Source organism: Salmo trutta, chromosome 34, assembly GCF_901001165.1.
Source record: "Salmo trutta chromosome 34, fSalTru1.1, whole genome shotgun sequence".
Taxonomy (NCBI): Eukaryota; Metazoa; Chordata; class Actinopteri; order Salmoniformes; family Salmonidae; genus Salmo; species Salmo trutta.
In genome coordinates this window covers 36,289,261-36,314,501 of record NC_042990.1, presented here as the reverse complement: position 1 = coordinate 36,314,501, position 25,241 = coordinate 36,289,261, and the positions used below count along the sequence as shown (strand labels likewise).

Below are 25,241 nucleotides of genomic sequence, written 5' to 3'. Positions count from 1 at the left end.
TTGATCCGACAGAATAAGAGCAACTCTTCGATACTAATTACTAGTCTGCAACTAGAAATGACGTACCATTGAATGCGAAGACCGACAACCGCCGAAACATCTAATCTGATAATTCCCGAATGAGTGAGCGTTCATGTGCAAAGGATTAGCATTTCAATCAATATAATTATCAACTGTGTAGTGACTCTTGTAATTCCCGCCCTTCTCAGTCCACGCCCACTTCCCTTTGTCCACCAAGCCGTCATATCGGCTTAGCCCACTAGGGAACCTCCCCTATCATATCCTTGTAACCATATCTACTGTTTGTTTGTTTATGCATTTCTGTGATTATTTAGTTAGTTAGTAAATAAAAGATTAAGACAATTGATGTATGGATGATTCATAGTGAAGGCTGGGTTCGTGCAGATAACCAACAGCTTACGACGTTTGGAATGAGACTAACGTGAGGTAAAGAATAATTCATTAATTAGAAGACTAATTGATCAGATATAATAAAATATCGGAAAAGTTAAATTAGGAAAATTATAACTTCGTAATCTGAAGATTTTCCTTGGTGCCCCGACCTCCTATTTAATTACAGTTACATGATTAGTTTAATCACGTAATAATAATTACAGAGAATTGATTTGATAAAATAACAGTCTTCAATTTAATGATGCCAAAGACACGACAACTAAATAGGGAATAGGGTGCCATTTTGGACTCAAGCAGCCATTAATGGCATGGTAACACTAGTAGTGTTCGCCAGCCAAGAGTACTTAGCACCTCTGAACAGAGTACCAGCTGTAATTTGTGAACCAGTTCTACAGGGAGAAAATGATAGCAGTCAGACGCCTACCGGTGGGTTGCTCTAAAATACCACGTCAGCAAGCGAACGAACGGCAGACAAATGGCACACTAAAGGCAGGACGTCATTCGTTGCAATGTGTTTTCTCCACCACTCGCTGTCCAATGTAATGAGGAGACAGGTTACAAGTCTATAGGCAGAAATCAGGGTGTGGCCACGAATGTGACTTCTGTAACTTCCATCTCTGTTAGACAAGACATATTTAGCCTCCGAAAATATGTCCGGTACGAATAGAGAGACAGACTGCCAAAGCAACACACACATCGCCAAGCAGAGATAAATGATCATTTGCTTCTCTGTAGCCGATCATGGAAGGTGTGATTATGGAGCTGAAAAATAGCATTTCTGGAAGATATTTTAATTTAATATTAGATTTTAGATTTTTGCCACTTAGCAGCCCTAATTGCATTTGACAGGGGACATAAATGACCATTGAAATGCTACAGCCATCCCAACTGTACAGTACTACACAGACACCCACTCTTTTCTTTTCATTGTGTAAAATCCAGAAGGGGGAATAAAAAAAGCCACACGTCAAAAATCGATCGGGTCAACTTCTCAAGTTCCCCATTGCTGGGTTCTCCTGGGGTCCGTGAACCAGAACTAACATCCAGACTGCTGTTCCACTCAACTGCCTCCACAGAGTGATGGCCAGCGTGTTATCAACGGAGACCAAGGAGACCTGGGCCGTGTGGGGGCAAGAAGCATGTTTCATTAGATTCCGTGTGAAAACGAACTTCGCACGCGCACACGCGCACACACACACACACACACACACACACACACACACACACACACACACACACGCGTGTGCGCACACACACACACACACACACACGTGCACACACACACACACGCACACACACACACACGCGCGCACACACACACACTCTTCAGATCAGTGGAGGAAATAAGGGGGGGGGGGGCTGTCATTCGTCTCAGACTATGATAAGGTTTAATTTCATACATTCCCTAATCACGTTAATTCATTAGAAATACTTTAGCCCGAGATTGCCTTGTCTTCTGCACACTTGACAAAAGCTAAGCGCTACGTCAATGCAGTCATTAATGGAGGCAAATAGTTTGGAGAAGTCTGACACTCACTCACACTGCAGGGCTGTCCCCAAAAATGGCACCCTATTCCCTATATAGTGCACTACTTATACCTGGACCCGTAAGGAATAGGGTGCCATTTTGGACAAATTATAAGTCATACTAGTCCAGGAAGTTCAGCACGGGGTGTGAGTTTGTCACTAATATTACCTTCAAAAACCGACTAACACGCTGTTCTATAACCGACTAACACGCTGTTCTATAACCGACTAACACGCTGTCCTATAACCGACTAACACGCTGTTCTGTAACCGACTGACAAGCTGTTCTATAACCGACTACCACGCTGTTCTATAACCGACTACCACGCTGTTCTATAACCGACTACCACGCTGTTCTATAACCGACTAACACGCTGTTCTGTAACCGACTGACACGCTGTTCTATAACCGACTAACACGCTGTTCTATAACCGACTAACACGCTGTTCTATAACCGACTACCACGCTGTTCTATAATCGACTACCACGCTGTTCTATAACCGACTAACACGCTGTTCTATAACCGACTAACACGCTGTTCTATAACCGACTAACACGCTGTTCTATAACCGACTACCACGCTGTTCTATAACCGACTAACACGCTGTTCTATAACCGACTAACACGCTGTTCTATAACCGACTACCACGCTGTTCTATAACCGACTAACACGCTGTTCTATAACCGACTAACACGCTGTTCTATAACCGACTAACACGCTGTTCTATATCCGACTACCACGCTGTTCTATAACCGACTAACACGCTGTTCTATAACCGACTAACACGCTGTTCTATAACCGACTAACACTCTGTTCTATTACCGACTAACACGCTGTTCTATAACCGACTAACACGCTGTTCTATAACCGACTAACACGCTGTTCTATAACCGACTAACACGCTGTTCTATAACCGACTAACACTCTGTTCTATAACCGACTACCACGCTGTTCTATAACCGACTACCACGCTGTTCTATAACCGACTACCACGCTGTTCTATAACCGACTAACACGCTGTTCTATAACCGACTAACACGCTGTTCTATAACCGACTAACACGCTGTTCTATAACCGACTAACACGCTGTTCTATAACCGACTACCACGCTGTTCTATAACCGACTACCACGCTGTTCTATAACCGACTACCACGCTGTTCTATAACCGACTAACACGCTGTTCTATTACCGACTAACACGCTGTTCTATAACAGACTAACACGCTGTTCTATAACCGACTAACACGCTGTTCTATAACCGACTAACACGCTGTTCTATATCCGACTAACACGCTGTTCTATAACCGACTACCACGCTGTTCTATAACCGACTACCACGCTGTTCTATAACCGACTAACACGCTGTTCTATAACCGACTAACACGCTGTTCTATAACCGACTAACACGCTGTTCTATAACCGACTAACACGCTGTTCTATATCCGACTAACACGCTGTTCTATAACCGACTACCACGCTGTTCTATAACCGACTAACCACGCTGTTCTATAACCGACTAACACGCTGTTCTATAACCGACTAACACGCTGTTCTATAACCGACTACCACGCTGTTCTATAACCGACTACCACGCTGTTCTATAACCGACTACCACGCTGTTCTATAACCGACTACCACGCTGTTCTATATCCGACTAACATGCTGTTCTATAACCGACTACCACGCTGTTCTATAACCGACTACCACGTTGTTCTATAACCGACTAACACTCTGTTCTATAACCGACTACCACGCTGTTCTATAACCGACTAACACGCTGTTCTGTAACCGACTAACACGCTGTTCTATAACCGACTAACACGCTGGTCTATAACCGACTAACACCATCTGGCAATCCGACGGACGAATCAGGGTTTGGCGGATGCCGGGAGAACGCTACCTGCCACAATGCATAGTGCTAACTGTAAAGTTTGGTGGAGGAGGAATAATGGTCTGGGGCTGTTTTTCATGAATCAGGTGAGGTCCCTTAGTTCCAGTGAAATCTTAACACTACAGCATACAATGACATTAAACGATTCTGTGCTTCCAACTTTGTGGCAACAGTTTGGGGAAGGTCCTTTCCTATTTCAGCATGACAATGCCCCTGTGCACAAAGCGAGGTCTATACATAAATGTTTTGTAAAGATCATTGTGGAAGAACTTGACTGGCCTGCACAGAGCCCAGATCTCAACCCCACCGATTGCGAGCCAGGCCTAATCGCCCAACATCAGTGCCCAACCACACTAATGCTCTTGTGGCTGAAAGGAAGCAAGTCCCCGCAGCAATGTTCCAACATCTAGAGGAAAGCCTTCCAACTCCATATTAATGCCTATGATTTTGGAATGAGATGTTCAACGAGCAGGTGTCCACATACTTTTGGTCGACCAGTAATTTGGTCTTGAGGAGTGAGCCAGATAGAGATCTAAGGTCCTGGTCAACTAACAACTTAAAGCAGCAGTAGTTACCTCATGTGAAAACTGGCAACAAGAACACTATTCCATTCCAACCATGTCAGTTCTCTCATCCCTGGCCCTTAATCCACTTCTCTCTGAGTGACAGTGGACTGGTTGCTCCCAGTCCCCTCTACTCTCATCAACCACATTGCTGTGGGCAGTGGGCAATTAGCAGCAGTTAACCCTGACCAGCCCCTCTAGCCCTGGGGAGCCAGTCTCTCTGGCAGCAGTCCACACACACACAAAAACACAGAAATGCGTGCGCACACCTACACATGCACACAATGTTAATTGTCTGAACACAAACAACAGGACCTGGACCAACATTGACCACTGACACTTGTCATGACGTGGCCCTTTCTGGGTATAGATCGTGACATCCCTCTCGTTCTCTCTCCTACACCTAGGTTCTGTTATCTCAGGTCGTAAATTCCTGGAGGAGACTCTCCTCCTGGTCAGGCAGTATAGAGGGTTCCCAGTAGAACAAAGGAACTTCTTCTACACCACAGAACTTGAGAACAGAACAATATCCATGTTTTGGAGAATGTGTAAATGGTCGGTGGAGAAGCCAGCTACGACCCGGTCCGTTTTGTTTCATCTTTGTGACCTCATGAAAGACAATACAGCCACATTACCATAACTCATGTTTATACGATATCCATGTATATCCATGTTTATACAGGTGCCTCCGTCAGGGGGTTTGTGTCTAATTATTGTATAAAATTAATGAAATCAAATCTTAGATACTAATTACTAGTCTGCAGCTAGAAATTATATCAACTTGGGATGCGAAGACCGACAACCGCCGAAACATCTATTCTATGAGAACATTTCTGAATGGTACTCTGAATTATCCATTCTAACCATGAAAGGCTTCAGGGAAGCAGAGAGAGAGACGCTCGGACGAACTCTCCGACAGAAAGACGGATGATCCCAACAGAGATCACAACGACACACTGAGCGTAAATATATATTGATTGCAATTATTCCCGAATGAGTGAGCGTTCATGTGCAAAGGATTAGCATTTCAATTAATATAATTATCAACTGTGTAGGGACTCCTTTTTGTCTTACCCGCCCTTTTCAGTCCACACCAACTTCCCTTTGTCCACCAAGCCATCATATCGGCTTAGCCCACTACGGAATCTCCTCTATCATTTCCTTGTAACCATATCTACTGTTTGTTTATGCATTTCTGTGATTATTTAGTTAGTAAATAAATTATTAAGACAATTGGTGTATGGATGATTCATAGTAATGGCTGGGTTTGTGCAGATAACCAACGATTTACGACGTTTGGAATGAGACTAACGTGAGGTAAAGAATAATTAATTAATTAGAGACTAATTGATCAGATATTAAAATATCTATATTAGGAAAATTATAACTTTGTAATCTGAAGATTTTCCTTGGGTACCCCAACTTCCTAGTTAATTACATTTACATGATTTGTTTAATCCCGAAATAATAATTACAGAGAATTGATTTGATAAAATAACAGTCTTCAATTTAATCATGCCACCGATACCCCGTGTGAGGCATCTAAGATAGAATTGGACTTTGCTGTTGAATTTATATATATATCAATTGTGCAAACAGAATTGTACAAACAGACTGCTTTGTATACAAAGTGGTTGTGTGTGTGTTTCCATTTGAACAAGCTATTTTAGGAGAGTGCCTCCGGTCGTGTGTTGATAGTCAGAGCAATGAGCTGTAAATTCCAGATTTAGTCCATTAGGCCAAACGGTACGATTTCTGTCGGTCAATATTAATTTCTAGAGCAAGTAAGTTTAGCAATTAGAGGATAGATCTATTCGGTGACCGAGCCGAAGTATTCTGTCCACCTACCGCACAAAGCCAGTGTGGGTAGGCCACAGGCGTATCTGTATTTATGTACCGTTTCGCTCCGGTCAACATAATGCTAGCAAAGTATGCCGAATGGGTTATTGTGAGACGTCACTAGTAAACCCCCCTTTCCATGGTGAAGGGGACCCTATTTTCTGCTTGGAAGAGAGATTTCTGTACAAAGTAGGATAAACTTGCTCAAGATGCTAAGCTAACAAAGGGAAACAGTATTTTCTTTTTCCTGTGTCCCGTTGATATTCCTCAGCTTTGCACGACAGAAGTTCCGCCCTTTGGACTTCCATTTGATTTCAGCTTTCTGCGATCACTGGTGGTGAAAAATCGGCAGTACATTTCTTGAAAAATAATTAGGTGACACCCAAACGTGGAACACGTTAAGATATCCAGGCAATCGCAATTGACTGGATATCGATGTCTCATTCAATTTAACGAACAAGTGAAATTGCCAGATTTACTTTTCAAGTGGATCTTTTAAATAATATCCAAATTGATTGGGTTTCTACAATGAGACAATATAAACTTTTTCCACATTAACCTAGATGAAGAAATGCTCTCAGGTTAATTTAAAGATTAATTTCCAGATAGCCTATACAGGTTTGATTTATCATTAAAATAGATCAATCAGTAAAATCTGTTTTTGCAAAGCACATTCTGTAAACCCCAGTACTGACGGAAGTCCCGCCTCCAGCGGGACTCCCATGTGGCCTTGGCCTTAGGTCGAAGTGAATCTCGTGGTGAATGTACCCTAACATTTAAACTGCTGGTTACTTTTATGATAATCCAAACCATCCCAATTGCTTGGATATCATTGTCTCATTCAATTTAATTAATTAAATTGTCGAACACACCTTTCTAGGTTCTTCCAATTAAATGAGACATTTTAAAAACTTTGCAATAGTAACCTAGATAAACAAACTTCCTAGGTTAAGTAAAGTTTAATTCCCAGAAAGCCTATCCAGGTATGATTAATTACTGATTAAATAATTAATTCAGTTTGCTTTTGCAAATTCATTCACTTCCAACTCCCACAGTACTGGTACAGTGCTGATTGTTCTTTAACGTCTATAAATAGATACAAATCGTCTTTGCTGCTCCCAATGTATTCCAAAACCAAACTTTGGAAAATTAGGAAAAACATTTTTCCTTTCAAATGTTCTAATAATGTGCAAGCTATCAGAAGGGGTAGTCCCCACTCGCCCGCTAATTAGTGAACCTCCACCCATAAATGGATTGACCTCTGACCTCAGCAGCGCTACCAACCCTAATTATGCCATTAGCGGAAAAACAGCAGACAACAACGCTCTCCAAAATAAACCATCGTAAAGGTTCTCTCCAGTCTTGCCTTGATGTCTTGCCATCCAAGATTGGCATTGGTCCAATACCGCAGTGCACAGCTGAAGCACGAGCAGGTAACGGTAGACATAAAGGGACAGGTGAAAAGAACCGGGAAACTGTCACGATTCCCACCGACGGTGGCGCCCCCTCCTGCTCGGGTGGCGCTCGGCGGTCGTCGTCACCGGCCTATTAGCTGCCACCGATTCCCTTTTGCTTTTCCCTTTTTTTATTTTGTGACACCTGTGGTCAATTAGCCATTAGAGGGGCTATTTAGTTTAGCTGGCCCGCTCCTGTTCGTGCGGGATTAATGATTGTTTCTTGACAGACGGCTTATGTTCGTGTCGACGTTGTTTGACGCCGTATGTATTTTCTCCCCTGTGTGTGGGAACATTTGTTTTTTTGTGTGAGTGTATATTAAAAACACCACTACCCTGTGTTCGCTGCTTCCTGCGCCTCATTCCTCCTCCACAATTACCAAGCCGTAAGAGAAACCAATGACAAATGCAGAAAAGGGAAAAATTCTGCTAGCTATGGAACTGCGTTTGAAAACAGAACAATTAAATGTAATTGCAAAAACTTAAAACGATGAACAAGCGCAAACTCTTCAACAAACTCGTCATCTACAGGAACAACTCAATTTAGCCAAAACTAAATACGATGATGCCCACGTCAAACTAGATAAATCTGACGAGTTATCTACAAACAGGAGCGCTCAACTTGATAACATGCATGCAGTTTTGTTGAACGTTACTCAAAGTAACACGGTTCTACTCAAAATGCTGCAGACCAAAGACGATCAGTTAATGAACACAATGACTAAGTTGGATGACAAGTCAGCAGAACTCATTGAAGTCGCTGACCAAATGAATGATGAGAGAACTCAGGTGACGAAGATGGAAATATTGATTTGTAAGCAAGCGGAGGAAATCTCATCACTGAATCTCTCGCTCCCTACTCAGGACCTCTATCTGCAAACCATGACAGATAAGTTTGAGACCGAAAGGAGCAAATGCGACACTCACATGTCCAAAATCAGTACTTAAGCACTCAAGTGGACTCTGCAATGCTGCAGAATACCACCCTTAGGTACCATCTGGAGGAAGTCCAGAATGGTCACACTCTACAGCATGACTACCCATCCAAGCAACCGGAGCCCTGTACTCACAGGAGTGAAGACGATAGGTTTCAGACTTTGCCTCCCTCATGTGTCCCTCAGTCTTCTCCTCTTGGCACTGAGTAATATGGCGCCTCTTGGCCAACAAAGCCAAAGTTTGGCTTCTCCTCCTGGTCTTCGGCCACAATTTCCCCACAGGAGGAAGCCAACCCTTTCCGCCCGCTTGGCGCTGTATGCCTTGACAAACTCGTCAAGAATTTCCCCACCTTTAACCCCGTTCCAGGTCAGCCAAACAATACTGAGACATTCCTAGCTGACATAGAGGACGCATTGGATGGCTACCCGAACGCTACAGGTTCTGACAGAGTTTACCTGTTGAAGCGAACGTCGAATAGACACGTGACGAGGTTCATTCGTCTACAGCAGCAACATGTGCTAAATGACTACGCTAAACTTGCCACAGCTTTGAAATTAGAATTCAGTGGTTCTGCGACTCGCAAACACGATAGCTCACTGGCTAACATCGTCAAACAAGCTCGGAACGAACACCCACAAGCTTACTACCATAGGCTTCGTTCAGCTTACTCACTGAAACAGGAATGGAAGAGCTGTTACCATTCAAACAAATGTTTCTGTCGAACATGTATGCCACCATGATTACCTACTTGGGTCCAGCAGCCCATGTTGGCTTGCCTATCTTACAACTCAGAGAGCTTGCAAGCACAGCTTTTGAGACATCAAAAGTTCACAACGCTAAGAGCCCTGACCACTCAGTTTTGAAGTTTGACCAGGAGCACTCACTCCAGTTTGAGGGTGCATTATCAGGTATTGGAGCGTTGAGAGATGACGCACAACAACGGTTTCTACCACGAAACCACAATTCCAATAACCTCCGCGGTCGAAATAACTGTAAAGTACGTCGCCATCAAAACGACTACCGCTACAATCGACCTGTTCGCTGAGTTCCTGCACCCAACCCACAAAAAGTGTCAGAGCACAAGGGTAACAAAGGGTTGAATGACGATCAAAATGTAGACCAATGTTCTCCAGAAGTTCCACAACGTGAAGATCTAAAGCGAGGAAAATTTGAGAAAAGGGTAAAAGATAAGTCACAAGGACTAGACAGGTAATTACCGGACACCAGGTCCGCAGGAATTAACACCCATAACAAGGATGTTAAAATTCTAATTTCTCCCACTATCACTTGAGACCCTATCCAGGGCCCGCTTGATCAAGAAATAAGCCCCCGGGCTTTGTCTATAGACTCTGATACAAAGGTTGCGAAGAAAAAGGTCAACCGCTTCGTTAAAGCCAAGCCCACTCAAATTCTGAAAAGTCGATCTGCTTGCACCTTGAACAGAAATGGCACATCATGTCGTTGCGAATGTCCACTCCACTTTGTGGGGAATATGTCCACTAAAAACAAATCTAAAACACCCATACCTGGAAACAGTCCTGGAGGGCTGCTTAACTTGCCATGAGCTAATTGATTCGGGTGTGACAATATCGCTCATCTCTCAAACATTGTTCAATAATCTCAAAAGGGCTTTGAAGCCAACTAAACGTTGGTTGAAAGTGGAACGATGCGACACTACACTTCGAGGGTCACTCAGACTACCTCGCCTCTCACATTGAGAGTCATGCTGAAACTACACTTCCAGGACGTATCGCTCTTTCACAATGTGTATGTTACCAGCCTCGAAACTGTACCCCTGCTACTTGGAGCAGACTTGATGGATCGGTTACTCCCATTGATGGATTGGAAAACCAACCAGGTATGGTCACAGGCCACAGCGCCTTCTCCACTGACCACACTGTCTTCCCCTAACGCTAGCTGCAACGCAGTCATTCACGAGGGCTATCTGTCGAAAGCACCCCTTGGGACAAAGACATTTAGAAACCTCTTGGTGCAGAATCCGATACAAGGAGATATTATGATATCTCGACACATTCGATCAGCCAACCTGATTAACCATTATTTTCATGATTTCGAACCAGCTGTCTCTGTGAATGAGCAACTTCCCTCCTCCTTGCAGTCGTGCAATACGGTAGTTAGATGAACTTCTCTTGCCCTTCGGACACTTCCGCAAGCACAGCAGCCGCCTCAGCAAGAAAAACATTGATGCGCAGAGTATACTCTGCTTCCGATGATACACCTTCTGCTTTGTTGGGGACTGTCACCCCTTACAATGACACTAATGGCGTCAGTCCAACAACTGACCCGATGACTCCCACTGGTGAAACACTTTGCGATATCACAGACCGATATCCTCGTCTCAGTTCGCAGGTACTGAAGAGGTTGCCACACGCGGACGCGGTGGTGACTGACAGCCCTCGACAGCCACTGAGCGTTTTGAAGCACAAACACCAGGAGATTTGGTTGAAAGGTTACAGCCATTATCATAACAACTCGGCCGCTGACAACTTGTACATAGGGTCCGACCTTTTCGCATGCGCCTCGGATACCAACACCACCTGCTGGTGGGGGGGTCCCAAGACACAAGGGGGGGGGGTAATAGCAGCCCAGACCCATGGGGGGAGTGGGGGGGTCCCAAGACACAAGGGGGGGGGGGTAGCAGCCGAGACTATGGGCAACACCGTACGAGGCAGCCAGAGCAGTCCAGCTACAATCGGTAAGGAGGTTAGAGACCTAACTAATCAAATTACCCTTGACAACAGCGACATCTTAACAGCTGTGGTGTTACTACACTGAACAAAAATATAAAACACAACATGCAAAGTGTTGGTCCCGTGTCTCATGAGCTGAAATAAATTTGTGCTACAAATTTGTTTCTATCCCTGTTAGTGAGCATTTCTCCTTTGTCAAGATAATCCATCCACCTGACAGGTGTGGCATATCAAGAAGCTGATTAAACAGCATAATCATTACACAGCTGCACCTTGTGCTGGGGACAATAAAAGGCCACTTAAAATGTGCAGTTCTGTCACACAATACAATGCCACTGTCACGACTTCCAACGAAGGTGGCTCCTCTCCCTGTTCGGGCGGTGCTCGGCGGTCATCGTCGCCGGCCTACTAGCTGCCACCGATCCATTTTTCCTTTTTGTTTGTGTCTGTCTGTTTTGTTTACACCTGTGTCTTATTAGTTTATTTTGGTGGGTTTATTAACCTCCGCTGCCTGCTATTCTTTGTGCGGGATTATTTGCTGTTGTTGCTCTGCTAGGGGTGTGTGTTTGCGCCACAGGGTTTTTTCTCCTCACGGTCGTGTTGTACCGTTGTAGTGTATTTAGGAGTAGAGGTTTCTCCTCCGTGTGTTACGTTTATTTCCCTGTGTGTGGCGACTTCGTTGGGTGTGTTTCCCCACCTGTTGTTGTCGTGTTTGGGACGTTCAATAAACGATTGTGCTACTAGAAATTCCTTGCTCTCCTGCTCCTGACTCCTGCACCTACCTCTTCTTAGGAGGCACCTAACCGCCACAGATGTCTCAAGTTTTGAGGGAGCGTGCAATTGGCATGATGACTGCAGGAATGTCCACCAGAGCTGTTGCCAGAGAATTCAATGTTAATTTATCTACCATAAGCCTCCTCCAACATCGTTTTAGAGAATTTGGCAGTACGTCCAACTCACAACTGCAGACCACGTGTAACCATGACAGACTAGGACCTCCACATCCGGCTTCTTCACCTGCAGGATCATGAGACCAGCCACCCGAACAGCTGATCAAACTGAGGAGTACTTCTGTCTGTAATAACACCCTTTTGTGGGGAAAAACTTGTTCTGATTGGCTGGGCCTGGCTGCCCAGTGTGTGAGCCTGGCTCCCAAGTGGGTGGGCCTATGCCCTCCCAGGCCCACACATGGCTGTGCCCCTGCCCAGTCATGTAAAATCCACAGATTAGGGCCTAATGAATTTATTTCAATTGAATGATTTCCTTATATGAACTGTAACTCAGTAAATCTTTGTAATTGTTGCATGTTGCGTTTATATTTTTGTTCAGTATAGAACATTCTGGAAGCAATCCAAAGTGACAAAATGAAAGATGAAAAAACCCTGTATTCAAGAAGCCTGCCTGGCCTCTATTACCATTCCCTTTCAGAGGCTATTCTCTCAGAGGCTATTCTCTCAGAGGCTATTCTATCAGCTGCATAGCAGCGTTTGTGTCAAATACGGTTTATGATCAGAACTGCATCGTATTCAAATGCTCCTTTATGCATCTGAAATGAACTGCTCCACCAATACCTTTATCAAACATAAATACCAGTTAGCCTGTCTTTTGAACAACTGAATGCACAAAAATAAAAATGTCCTTATTCTCTGAATATTGCTACACATGAAAGATAAGGAAGTACATTTTTTTACACTATTAACCGTTTTATTGTTGCAAAAGCAGCATTCCACAGTCAATACACAGGCTGCTCAACAAACCCTCTACATTCAGTTGACATGTGTTAGGCCTACAGTAGCTTTGCACTTCCTGGTGTAATCACGCCAGGCGTTTCCCCTGGTTATCATCGCTACTTCTCAGCCATGCATTGGAGAAATCAAACACCCTAAATAGCTCAACAGCTTACGGATCAGAGTGAGTAAGGTAAAGTCAACTGAGGATACTGGTGTACTGTTCTGGTGTTCTGTTCTGGTGTACTGTTCTGGTGTTCTGTTCTGGTGTTCTGTTCTGGTGTTCTGGTGCACTGTTCTGGTGCACTGTTCTGGTGTACTGTTCTGGTGTTCTGTTCTGGTGTTCTGTTCTGGTGTTCTGGTGTACTGTTCTGGTGTTCTGTTCTGGTGTTCTGTTCTGGTGTTCTGGTGTACTGTTCTGGTGTACTGTTCTGGTGTTCTGTTCTGGTGTTCTGGTGTACTGTTCTGGTGTACTGTTCTGGTGTTCTGTTCTGGTGTACTGTTCTGGTGTTCTGTTCTGGTGTTCTGTTCTGGTGTTCTGTTCTGGTGTTCTGGTGCACTGTTCTGGTGTTCTGTTCTGGTGTTCTGGTGTACTGTTCTGGTGTACTGTTCTGGTGTTCTGTTCTGGTGTTCTGGTGCACTGTTCTGGTGTTCTGTTCTGGTGTTCTGGTGTTCTGTTCTGGTGTTCTGTTCTGGTGCACTGTTCTGGTGTACTGTTCTGGTGTACTGTTATGGTGTTCCGGTGTATTGTTATGGTGTTCCGGTGCACTGTTCTGGTGTTCTGGTGCACTGTTCTGGTGTTCTGTTCTGGTGTTCTGGTGTTCTGTTCTGGTGTTCTGTTCTGGTGCACTGTTCTGGTGTACTGTTCTGGTGTACTGTTATGGTGTTCCGGTGTATTGTTATGGTGTTCCGGTGCACTGTTCTGGTGTTCTGGTGCACTGTTCCGGTGCACTGTTCTGGTGTTCCGGTGTACTGTTATGGTGTTCCGGTGCACTGTTCTGTAATATGTTGTCTGCCTCGGTGCTGGCTGTGTGCTGTGGGCATGCCTAGGGAGACTGGCACTGTACTGGTGTCTGGGTGCTGTGGGCATGCCTAGGGAGACTGGCACTGTACTGGTGTCTGGGTGCTGTGGGCATGCCTAGGGAGACTGGCATTGTTCTGGTGTCTGGGTGCTGTGGGCATGCCTAGGGAGACTGGCACTGTACTGGTGGCTGTGTGCTGTGGGCATGCCTAGGGAGACTGGCACTGTACTGGTGTCTGGGTGCTGTGGGCATGCCTAGGGAGACTGGCATTGTTCTGGTGTCTGGGTGCTGTGGGCATGCCTAGGGAGACTGGCACTGTACTGGTGGCTGTGTGCTGTGGGCATGCCTAGGGAGACTGGCACTGTACTGGTGTCTGGGTGCTGTGGGCATGCCTAGGGAGACTGGCACTGTACTGGTGTCTGGGTGCTGTGGGCATGCCTAGGGAGACTGGCACTGTACTGGTGGCTGTGTGCTGTGGGCATGCCTAGGGAGACTGGCACTGTACTGGTGTCTGGGTGCTGTGGGCATGCCTAGGGAGACTGGCACTGTACTGGTGTCTGGGTGCTGTGGGCATGCCTAGGGAGACTGGCACTGTACTGGTGTCTGGGTGCTGTGGGCATGCCTAGGGAGACTGGCACTGTACTGGTGTCTGGGTGCTGTGGGCATGCCTAGGGAGACTGGCACTGTACTGGTGTCTGGGTGCTGTGGGCATGCCTAGGGAGACTGGCACTGTACTGGTGTCTGGGTGCTGTGGGCATGCCTAGGGAGACCGGTGGCCAGCTCAGTAGTTTCCATCTAGGCTTTATAGCAGCTGCTCTGGTTGTGTCCCTAATCCCTATATAGTGCACTACTTTTGACCAAACCTCACGCTATTAACCGGTGCCTTCCTCTGCTCCTCACCGACAGGCAGGCAGACGGTAACGTTACATAATCGCACCTAGCAGAACACAGCTGAGAGAGGAGAGCCGAGGAACGGATTCTCAATCTTTCCATCTCTCTCCCCCTCCACTCCTTCCTTTTGTAGTCTCTTTTTTCTGCTCCAACTCTTTTTGGATCAGAGCATAACAACACAAAGAGATCCACTGAACATTACATTGACGTCGTCGTATCAGACCACTGTTACAGAGTATTTCTGCACACAGATGGTAATGCCATATCAAAAATCCTGTATGTATGTTTCTCCCCACCATTTTGTTTTCCCCACCATTTTGTTTTCCAAAGCACCAAATGCTGCCAATAAAGGGATAGTAACTGCTCACCCTCTGAATGAAATCTAGGTATGCGTTCCTAATGGCAACCTATTCACTACATTGTACACTACTTTTGACCTGAGCCCTATGGGCCCTGGTCAAACGTAGTGCACTATATAGGGAATAGGGTGGCAGATTGGACAAAGCCTAGCAGAGGGTATAAATGCTTCCTTTTTGAGGAGGATGGAGAGCCTCCACCACCAGAAGTTACAGGAGGATTATGTCATTAAAACGCCATCATTAAGTAAAGCAGGGAGACCATGGCTAGTGGAGATCTGATGAGCTCATGGTGTGTGGAAGAGTCAGTCAAGATCACCTCCACCCACCCATCCACACCTCTCATCTAAGGGACTTGGCTGTAACTGTTAACTGTAACAATCCAGCAGCAGCTCATCCTGCCTGGGATCATCTTGTCGATGGCACCGCATCACTCTGCAAATTGGTTAAACACCACACAACCATGTGCTGTAAGTAAGCCTTGCTTTAAGGAGTCAGTCATTCACTGAATGGACTGACTGAATTAGTAGTTGGCATTTAGCGTTGTCAGCCCCTGACTGACATCAACCAGCCTGCCAATGTCATGGCCAGAAGACAGCCCGGGATGTTATGACGACAGAGAACACCTCCACCTCCAGGTTGTGATAACAGAACACCTCCACCTCCAGGTTGTGATAACAGAACACCTCCACCTCCAGGTTGTGATAACAGAACACCTCCACCTCCAGGTTGTGATAACAGAACACCTCCACCTCCAGGTTGTGATAACAGAACACCACCACCTCCAGGTTGTGATACAGAACACCTCCACCTCCAGGTTGTGATAACAGAACACCTCCAGGTTGTGATAACAGAACACCACCACCTCCAGGTTGTGATACAAAACACCTCCACCTCCAGGTTGTGATACAGAACACCTCCAACTACAGGTTGTAATAACAGAACACCTCCACCTCCAGGTTGTGATAACAGAACACCTCCACCTCCAGGTTGTGATAACAGAACACCACCATCTCCAGGTTGTGATACAGAACACCTCCACCTCCAGGTTGTGATACAGAACACCTCCACCTCCAGGTTGTGATAACAGTTCACCTCCACCTCCAGGTTGTGATACAGAACACCTCCACCTCCAGGTTGTGATAACAGAACACCTCCAGGTTGTAATAACAGAACACCTCCAGGTTGTAATAACAGAACACTTCCAGGTTGTGATACAGAACACCTCCACCTCCAGGTTGTGATAACAGAACACCTCCACCTCCAGGTTGTGATAACAGAACACCACCACCTCCAGGTTGTGATACAGAACACCTCCACCTCCAGGTTGTGATAACAGAACACCTCCAGGTTGTGATAACAGAACACCACCACCTCCAGGTTGTGATACAAAACACCTCCACCTCCAGGTTGTGATACAGAACACCTCCAACTACAGGTTGTAATAACAGAACACCTCCACCTCCAGGTTGTGATAACAGAACACCTCCACCTCCAGGTTGTGATAACAGAACACCACCATCTCCAGGTTGTGATACAGAACACCTCCACCTCCAGGTTGTGATACAGAACACCTCCACCTCCAGGTTGTGATAACAGTTCACCTCCACCTCCAGGTTGTGATACAGAACACCTCCACCTCCAGGTTGTGATAACAGAACACCTCCAGGTTGTAATAACAGAACACCTCCAGGTTGTAATAACAGAACACCTCCAGGTTGTGATACAGAACACCTCCACCTCCAGGTTGTGATAACAGAACACCTCCACCTCCAGGTTGTGATAACAGAACACCACCACCTCCAGGTTGTGATACAGAACACCTCCACCTCCAGGTTGTGATAACAGAACACCTCCAGGTTGTGATAACAGAACACCACCACCTCCAGGTTGTGATACAAAACACCTCCACCTCCAGGTTGTGATACAGAACACCTCCAACTACAGGTTGTAATAACAGAACACCTCCACCTCCAGGTTGTGATAACAGAACACCTCCACCTCCAGGTTGTGATAACAGTTCACCTCCACCTCCAGGTTGTGATACAGAACACCTCCACCTCCAGGTTGTGATAACAGAACACCTCCAGGTTGTAATAACAGAACACCTCCAGGTTGTAATAACAGAACACCTCCAGGTTGTGATACAGAACACCTCCACCTCCAGGTTGTGATAACAGAACACCTCCACCTCCAGGTTGTGATAACAGAATACCTCCACCTCCAGGTTGTGATACAGAACACCTCCACCTCCAGGTTGTGATACAGAACACCTCCACCTCCAGGTTGTGATAACAGAACACCTCCACCTCCAGGTTGTGATAACAGAACACCACCACCTCCAGGTTGTGATACAGAACACCACCACCTCCAGGTTGTGATACAGAACACCTCCACCTCCAGGTTGTGATACAGAACACCTCCACCTCCAGGTTGTGATACTGAACACCTCCACCTCCAGGTTGTGATAACAGAACACCTCCACCTCCAGGTTGTGATAACAGAACACCTCCACCTCCAGGTTGTGATAACAGAACACCTCCACCTCCAGGTTGTAATAACAGAACACCTTCACCTCCAGGTTGTGATACCGAACACCTCCACCTCCAGGTTGTGATAACAGAACACCTCCAGGTTGTGAACAACATACGCTTGCTATTTTGACTTATTACACTTATAAACACACAGGCCTCTAAGATGTTACACACCATCCATAACATACCACCCTGCTCTTATCTTTCAAAAACGATTAAAAAGAACGGGAGAAAAGAAGGCCATCAATCCCACCTCCACCTAGATAGAATATTACCGGTGTGTTTTAAGATCTCTTTTAAATATGTCCACAGTTTCGACCCCCCTCAGGTTCTCTGGCAGGCTATTCCAGAGGCTGGGGGCATAGTAACTAAAGACTGCCTCTCCATGCCTCTTGGTCCCCCTCAGGTTCTCTGGCAGGCTATTCCAGAGGCTGGGGGCATAGTAACTAAAGGCTGCCTCTCCATGCCTCTTGGTCCCGCTCAGGTTCTCTGGCAGGCTATTCCAGAGGCTGGGGGCATAGTAACTAAAGGCTGTCTCTCCATGCCTCTTGGTCCCGCTCAGGTTCTCTGGCAGGCTATTCCAGAGGCTGGGGGCATAGTAACTAAGACTGCCTCTCCATGCCTCTTGGTCCCGCTCAGGTTCTCTGGCAGGCTATTCCAGAGGCTGGGGGCATAGTAACTAAAGGCTGTCTCTCCATGCCTCTTGGTCCTAGGCTTTGGGAGAGTTAAAAGACCTGTGCCAGAGGAATCTACTGGGTACAGAACTTAAAAGCATGTCTGACATGTATTGGGGTGCACAATTATGGATTGATTTAAAAACCAATAGAAGAATCGTTAAATTAATTCTAAAACTCACAGGCAGCCAGTGCAGAGATCTTAAAACCGGTGTAATGTGTTCTCTCCGTCTGGTCTTGGTCAGTACCCGTACTGCAGCATTCTGGATGTTTTGTAGATGACCAATGGCTTTCTTGGGTAGACCAGACAGGAGGTAAACAAAGAGGGGATCAATGAGAACCAGAGATACAGTAGGAGGAAACTTGAAAATGTCAACCTCCACTGTAGAAGTACATACTGTAATCCTGTTGCAATAACACACAGCCATAAATCAAACACACACTCACATACAAAAAAAACCTCAACACACACACACACACACACACACAGTCTATGAAAGAGACGCACAAAGACACTCACGCACATCACAATACCTTCGCAAATGGCCGGAAATCTGTTCTGAAGTCTCTGTGTGTCTTCTCTCCTCAGAGTCTAATAACACGTAGCTTACTGAGGAACACCTGACATTACCCTGTCAGTAAGTCAGCCAGACACTCTCCTCCTCGACCAATAACTGTCTGACATTCTTTCCTGCCCTCTCCTCAACGCCACAGCGGAGTGGAACGTAGAGAGAGCGTCTGGCCAACGTCTGTTTGTCTGTCTTTCTGAGAACTCTCTCACTCAAACCTCCAGACAGTGAGTTGAGATAAGAGTCGTAGCTTTCGGTTCTCACTTCTGACTGCCTCTCCTTCTGCTTGAGCACCAGCTAGAAGTCCCACTTCCCTTCTCTTTCTGTCTTTGCTTTCCTGCCCTCTCTCCCTCGCTGTTCTTTTTAATCCGTTCTGAAATCAGGGAAAGCCCTGGCTGCCACTGTGCCGACTTCTCTTACCAGAGCAACAACATTCGTTTTTTAAAAATATAAAACAAAGCAGGATGCAGGGGCTAAAGAAGCTCTGGTGACTAATTCCTATTCATGTGTGGGGAGGGACACACACACACACACACACACACACACACACACACACACACACACACACACACACACACACACACACACACACACACACACACACACACACACACACAACAGTAGATTAGCCACTAACCCACTTGTGATGAGCAGCAACCTCCCACGCCACCACAGCAGCTATAAATACACATTGATCTGTCCTGAGTATTGATACTATCTGCTGCTGCACAACAAGCTCTCACCTCACTAACCGACGAGGACAATCAAAGTTCAAACATACACGCACGGGGACTAACGGGTGCTGCTAACGCACGGGGACTAATGAGTGTTGCTAACGCACAGGGACTAATGAGTGTTGCTAACGCACGGGGACTAATGAGTGTTGCTAACGCACAGGGACTAATGAGTGTTGCTAACGCACAGGGACCAATGAGTGTTGCTAACGCACAGGGACCAATGAGTGTTGCTAACGCACAGGGACTAATGAGTGTTGCTAACGCACGGGGACTAATCAGTGTTGCTAACGCACGGGGACTAATGAGTGTTGCTAACGCACAGGGACTAATGAGTGTTGCTAACGCACAGGGACTAACGGGTGCTGCTAACACACGGGGACTAATGAGTGTTGCTAACGCACGGGGACTAATGAGTGTTGCTAACGCACGGGGACGAATGAGTGTTGCTAACGCACAGGGACTAACGGGTGCTGCTAACACACGGGGACTAATGAGTGTTGCTAACGCACGGGGACTAATGAGTGTTGCTAACGCACGGGGACTAATGAGTGTTGCTAACGCACGGGGACTAATGAGTGTTGCTAATACACAGGGACTAATGAGTGTTGCTAACGCACGGGGACTAATGAGTGTTGCTAACGCAAGGGGACTAATGAGTGTTGCTAACGTACGGGGACTAGTGAGTGTTGCTAACGCACGGGGACTAATGAGTGTTGCTAACGCACGGGGACTAATGAGTGTTGCTAACGCACGGGGACTAATGAGTGTTGCTAATGCACGGGGACTAATGAGTGTTGCTAACGCACGGGGACTAGTGAGTGTTGCTAACGCACGGGGACTAATGAGTGTTGCTAATGCACGGGGACTAATGAGTGTTGCTAACGCACGGGGACTAATGAGTGTTGCTAACGCACGGGGACTAGTGAGTGTTGCTAACGCACAGGGACTAATGAGTGTTGCTAACGCACGGAGACTAATGAGTGTTGCTAACGCACGGGGACTAATGAGTGTTGCTAACGCACGGGGACTAGTGAGTGTTGCTAACGCACGGGGACTAATGAGTGTTGCTAACGCACGGGGACTAATGATTGTTGCTAACGCACGGGGACTAACGGGTGCTGCTAACGCACAGGGACTGAGTGTTGCTAACGCACGGGGACTAATGAGTGTTGCTAACGCACAGGGACTGAGTGTTGCTAACGCACGGGGACTAATGAGTGTTGCTAACGCACGGGGACTAATGAGTGTTGCTAACGCACGGGGACTAATGAGTGTTGCTAACGCACGGGGACTAATGAGTGTTGCTAACGCACGGGGACTAATGAGTGTTGCTAACGCACGGGACTAATGAGTGTTGCTAACGCACGGGGACTAGTGAGTGTTGCTAACGCACAGGGACTAATGAGTGTTGCTAACGCACGGGGACTAATAAGTGTTGCTAACGCACGGGGACTAATGAGTGTTGCTAACGCACGGGGACTAACGGGTGCTGCTAACGCACAGGGACTGAGTGTTGCTAACGCACGGGGACTAATGAGTGTTGCTAACGCACGGGGACAAATGAGTGTTGCTAACGCACAGGGACTAATGAGTGTTGCTAACGCACTGGGACTGAGTGTTGCTAACACACAGGGGTAGTGAAATAGACACAGAACACGCTCACAAATACACGGAAAAAGAAACAGACACAGGGGAACTCGCGCACACTGCTGGAAGTCTCAGTAAAGTGACTGTTGAACATTGTGCACTGTAGCCTGGCTGTTGATGGCTGTGCTGTGTGGTTCAGGTTGACCTGCTGCTACCTGGGATCACCATGTTACTCTCTCTGCAGGATGGTGCTCCCGCAGCCAACCCTCAGTCTGTCTGTGTGTCTGGTTACAGACGGATCTGAGTAGTGAGTGTGTTGTTGGAGTCAGTCACCGTTAGTCATGGCACGCACACACACAAGTACAGACGCACCAACACACATACTTATGTAAAATCACACATACCCACTTTTTATTTTTACAAAGCACACTTGAAGAGCACTGAGTCACAGCCCAGCAGTTTCTATGCAGAATTTGTAGTCACACACACACACACACACACACACACACACACACACAGTGTGAGCTCACACACACACACACACCTTTTCTCTCACCTCCCTCCAGTAAGAGAGGAGGAGAAGAACGTGGAGAAGGAGGAGAGATGGCTGGCGATAAGGGAGTGAAGTTAGTAAGTGAGAGTTACAGGCAGCTTAGAAATCCCCAGACAGTCAAAGTCTATCTATCCAGAGCAAGGTGAGCTGTAGTGAGCTCAGAAACCACCTTGCCTCACCATTTCTTCCCATGGCAGCAGCGGCTAAAGGAAGACGGCCCTCATGTTACGCAAGAGGATGATGTCACTGCCAGCAAGCAGTAAACCACCCACTCCCTCCCTCCCTCTACTCCCCACCCCTCATCCAACCCTCTCTCATCCAGCATCATCCCCCCTACTCATATGCCTCCTTCTTAGCCCGTCAGAGACGGCGCCGTAGAAGATGGCTGACGTTTTAAGTGCTCCTAAACGATTGGGTTTTTAATGTTTGTTTTTTTGCGTTGTTTGTCATTTATTTCTTTACTTATTTTGAACATAATATTGCTGCTACTGTCTCTTATGACTGAAAATAACAGACATCAGAACAGCGATTACTCACCAACTAGCAGAAGCTTTTTTCTTTCCTTTAACGACCCCGATGTGAACGACATTCTGCTTTCCCGGGAACAGGCCCAAATCTCCGTCATTTGCGTGAAGAGACGATGGAGAAAAAGAGTACGCAGGAGGGCTGCCTTCTGAGAATTCGTAGGCGATCGAATAAACCCCCCCTGCCTTCCGTTTTTCGAGCTAACGTGGAAAATGAAATCGACAACCTATGAGGAAGATTAAACTACCAACGGGACATTAAAAACTGTAATATCTTATGCTTCATGGAGTCGTGGCTGAACGACGACATTATCAACATACAGCTGGCTGGTTATACGATATCTAAGGAAGTCTCAAGGTTTTGCTTGTAGACCACACTATCTACCTACAGGTTTTCATCTGTATTTTTCTAGCTGTCTACCTACCTCCACAGACCGATGCTGGCACTAAGACCGCACTCAATGAGCTGTATTCTGCCATAAGCAAACAGGAAAACACTCATCCAGAGGCGGTGCTCCTAGTGGCCAGGGACATTAAAGCAGGGAAACTTAAATCTGTTTTACCAAATATCTATCAGCATGTTAAATGTGCAACCAGAGGGAAAAAAAACTCTAGACCACCTTTACTCCACACACAGAGACACGTACAGTCGTTGCCAAAAGTTTTGAGAATGACACAAATATTAATTTTCACAAAGTCTGCTGCCTCAGTTTGTATGATGGCAATTTGCATATACTCCAGAATGTTATGAAGAGTGATCAGATGAATTGCAATTAATTGCCAAGTCCCTCTTCGCCATGCAAATGAACTGAATACCAAAGAAACATTTCAGCTGCCCTGCCACAAAAGGACCAGCTGACATCATGTCAGTGATTCTCTCGTTAACACAGGTGTGAGTGTTGATGAGGACAAGGCTGGAGATCACTCTGTCATGCTGATTGAGTTCGAATAAAAGACTGGAAGCTTCAAAAGGAGGGTGGTGCTTGGAATCAATGTTCTTCCTCTGTCAAACATGGTTACCTGCAAGGAAACACGTGTCGTCATCATTGCTTTGCACAAAAAAGGGCTTCACAGGCAAGGATATTGCTGCCAGTAAGACTGCATCTAAATCAACCATTTATCGGATCATCAAGAACATCAAGGAGAGCAGTTCAATTGTTGTGAAGAAGGCTTCAGGGCGCCCAAAAAAGTCCAGCAAGCACCAGGACCGTCTCCTAAAGTTAATTCAGCTGCGGAATGAGGGCACCACCAGTACAGAGCTTGCTCAGGAATGGCAGCAGGCAGGTGTGAGTACATCTGCACGCACAGTGTGTCGAAGACTTTTGGAGGGTGGCCTGGTGTCAAGAAGGGCAGCAAAGAAGCCACTTCTCTCCAGGAAAAACATAGGGACAGACTGATATTCTGCAAAAGGTACAGGGATCGGACTGCTGAGGAATGGGGTAAAGTCATTTTCTCTGATTAATCCCCTTTCCCATTGTTTGGGGCATCCGGAAAAAAGCTTGTCCGGAGAAGACAAGGTGAGCGCTACCATCAGTCCTGTGTCATGCCAACAGTAAAGCATCCTGAGACCATTCATGTGTGGGGTTGCTTCTCAGCCAAGGGAGTGGGCTCACTCACAATTTTGCCTAAGAACACAGCCATGAATAAAGAATGGTACCAACACATCCTCCGAGAGAAACTTCTCCCAACCATCTAGGAACAGTTTGGTGATGAACAACGCCTTTTCCAGCATGTTGGAGCCCCTTGTTATAAGGCAAAAGTGATAACTAAGTGGCTCGGGGAACAAAACATCGATATTTTGGGTCCATGGCCAGGAAACTCCCCAGACCTTAATCCCATTGAGAACTTGTGGTCAATCCCCAAGAGGCGGGTGGACAAACAAAAACCCACAAATTCTGACAAACTCCAAGCATTGATTATGCAAGAATGGGCTGCCATCAGTCAGGATGTGGCCCAGAAGTTAATTGACAGCATGCCAGGGCAGATTGCAGAGGTCTTGAAAAAGAAGGGCAACACTGCAAATATTGACTCTTTGCACCATCTTCATTTAATTGTCAATAAAAGCCTTTGACACTTTTGAAATGCTTGTAATTATACTTCAGAATTCCATAGTAACATCTGACAAAAATATCTAAAGACACTGAAGCAGCAAACTTTGTGAAAATGTATATTTGTGTCATTCTCAAAACTTTTGGCCACAACTGTACAAAGCTCTCCCTTGCCCTCCATTTGGCAAATCTGACCATAATTCTATCCTCCAGATTCCTGCTTACAAGCAAAAATTAAAGCAGGAAGCACCAGACTCGGTCAATAAAAAACTGGTCAGATGAAGCAGATGCTAAGCTACAGGACTGTTTTGCAAGCACAGCACATCAGTCATTGGCTTCATCAATAACTGCATCGATGTCGTCCGCACAGTGACCGTACATACATATCCCAACCAGAAGCCAAGGATTACAGGTAACATATGCACTGAGCTACAGCTGCCGCTTTCAAGGAGCGGGAGTCTAACCCGGAAGCTTAAAAGAAATCCCGCTATGCCCTTCGACGAACCATCAAACAGGCAAAGTGTCAATACAGGACTAAGATCGAATTGTACTACACTGGCTCCAACGCTTGTTGGATGTGGCTGGGCTTGCAAACCATTACAGACCACAAAGGGAAGCACAGCTGAGAGCTGCCCAGTGTCACGAGCCTACCAGATGAGCTAAACTACTTCTATGCTCGCTTC

General features: G+C 46.2%; 1 protein-coding gene and 1 long non-coding RNA gene across 2 annotated transcripts in view; both read right to left on the bottom strand.

Moving 5' to 3' along the window:
• Nucleotides 1-25,241, bottom strand: part of LOC115173249 (zinc finger protein 40) — a 107,957-nt gene that overhangs the window by 51,535 nt on the left and 31,181 nt on the right. The gene's annotated exons all lie outside the window — the stretch shown is intronic.
• LOC115174095 (uncharacterized) lies at nt 18,723-19,776 on the bottom strand. Its single transcript, XR_003871723.1, has 2 exons — nt 19,075-19,776; nt 18,723-18,833 (listed from the first exon to the last, which is right to left on the bottom strand). It is a non-coding gene; the product is annotated as an uncharacterized LOC115174095 (long non-coding RNA).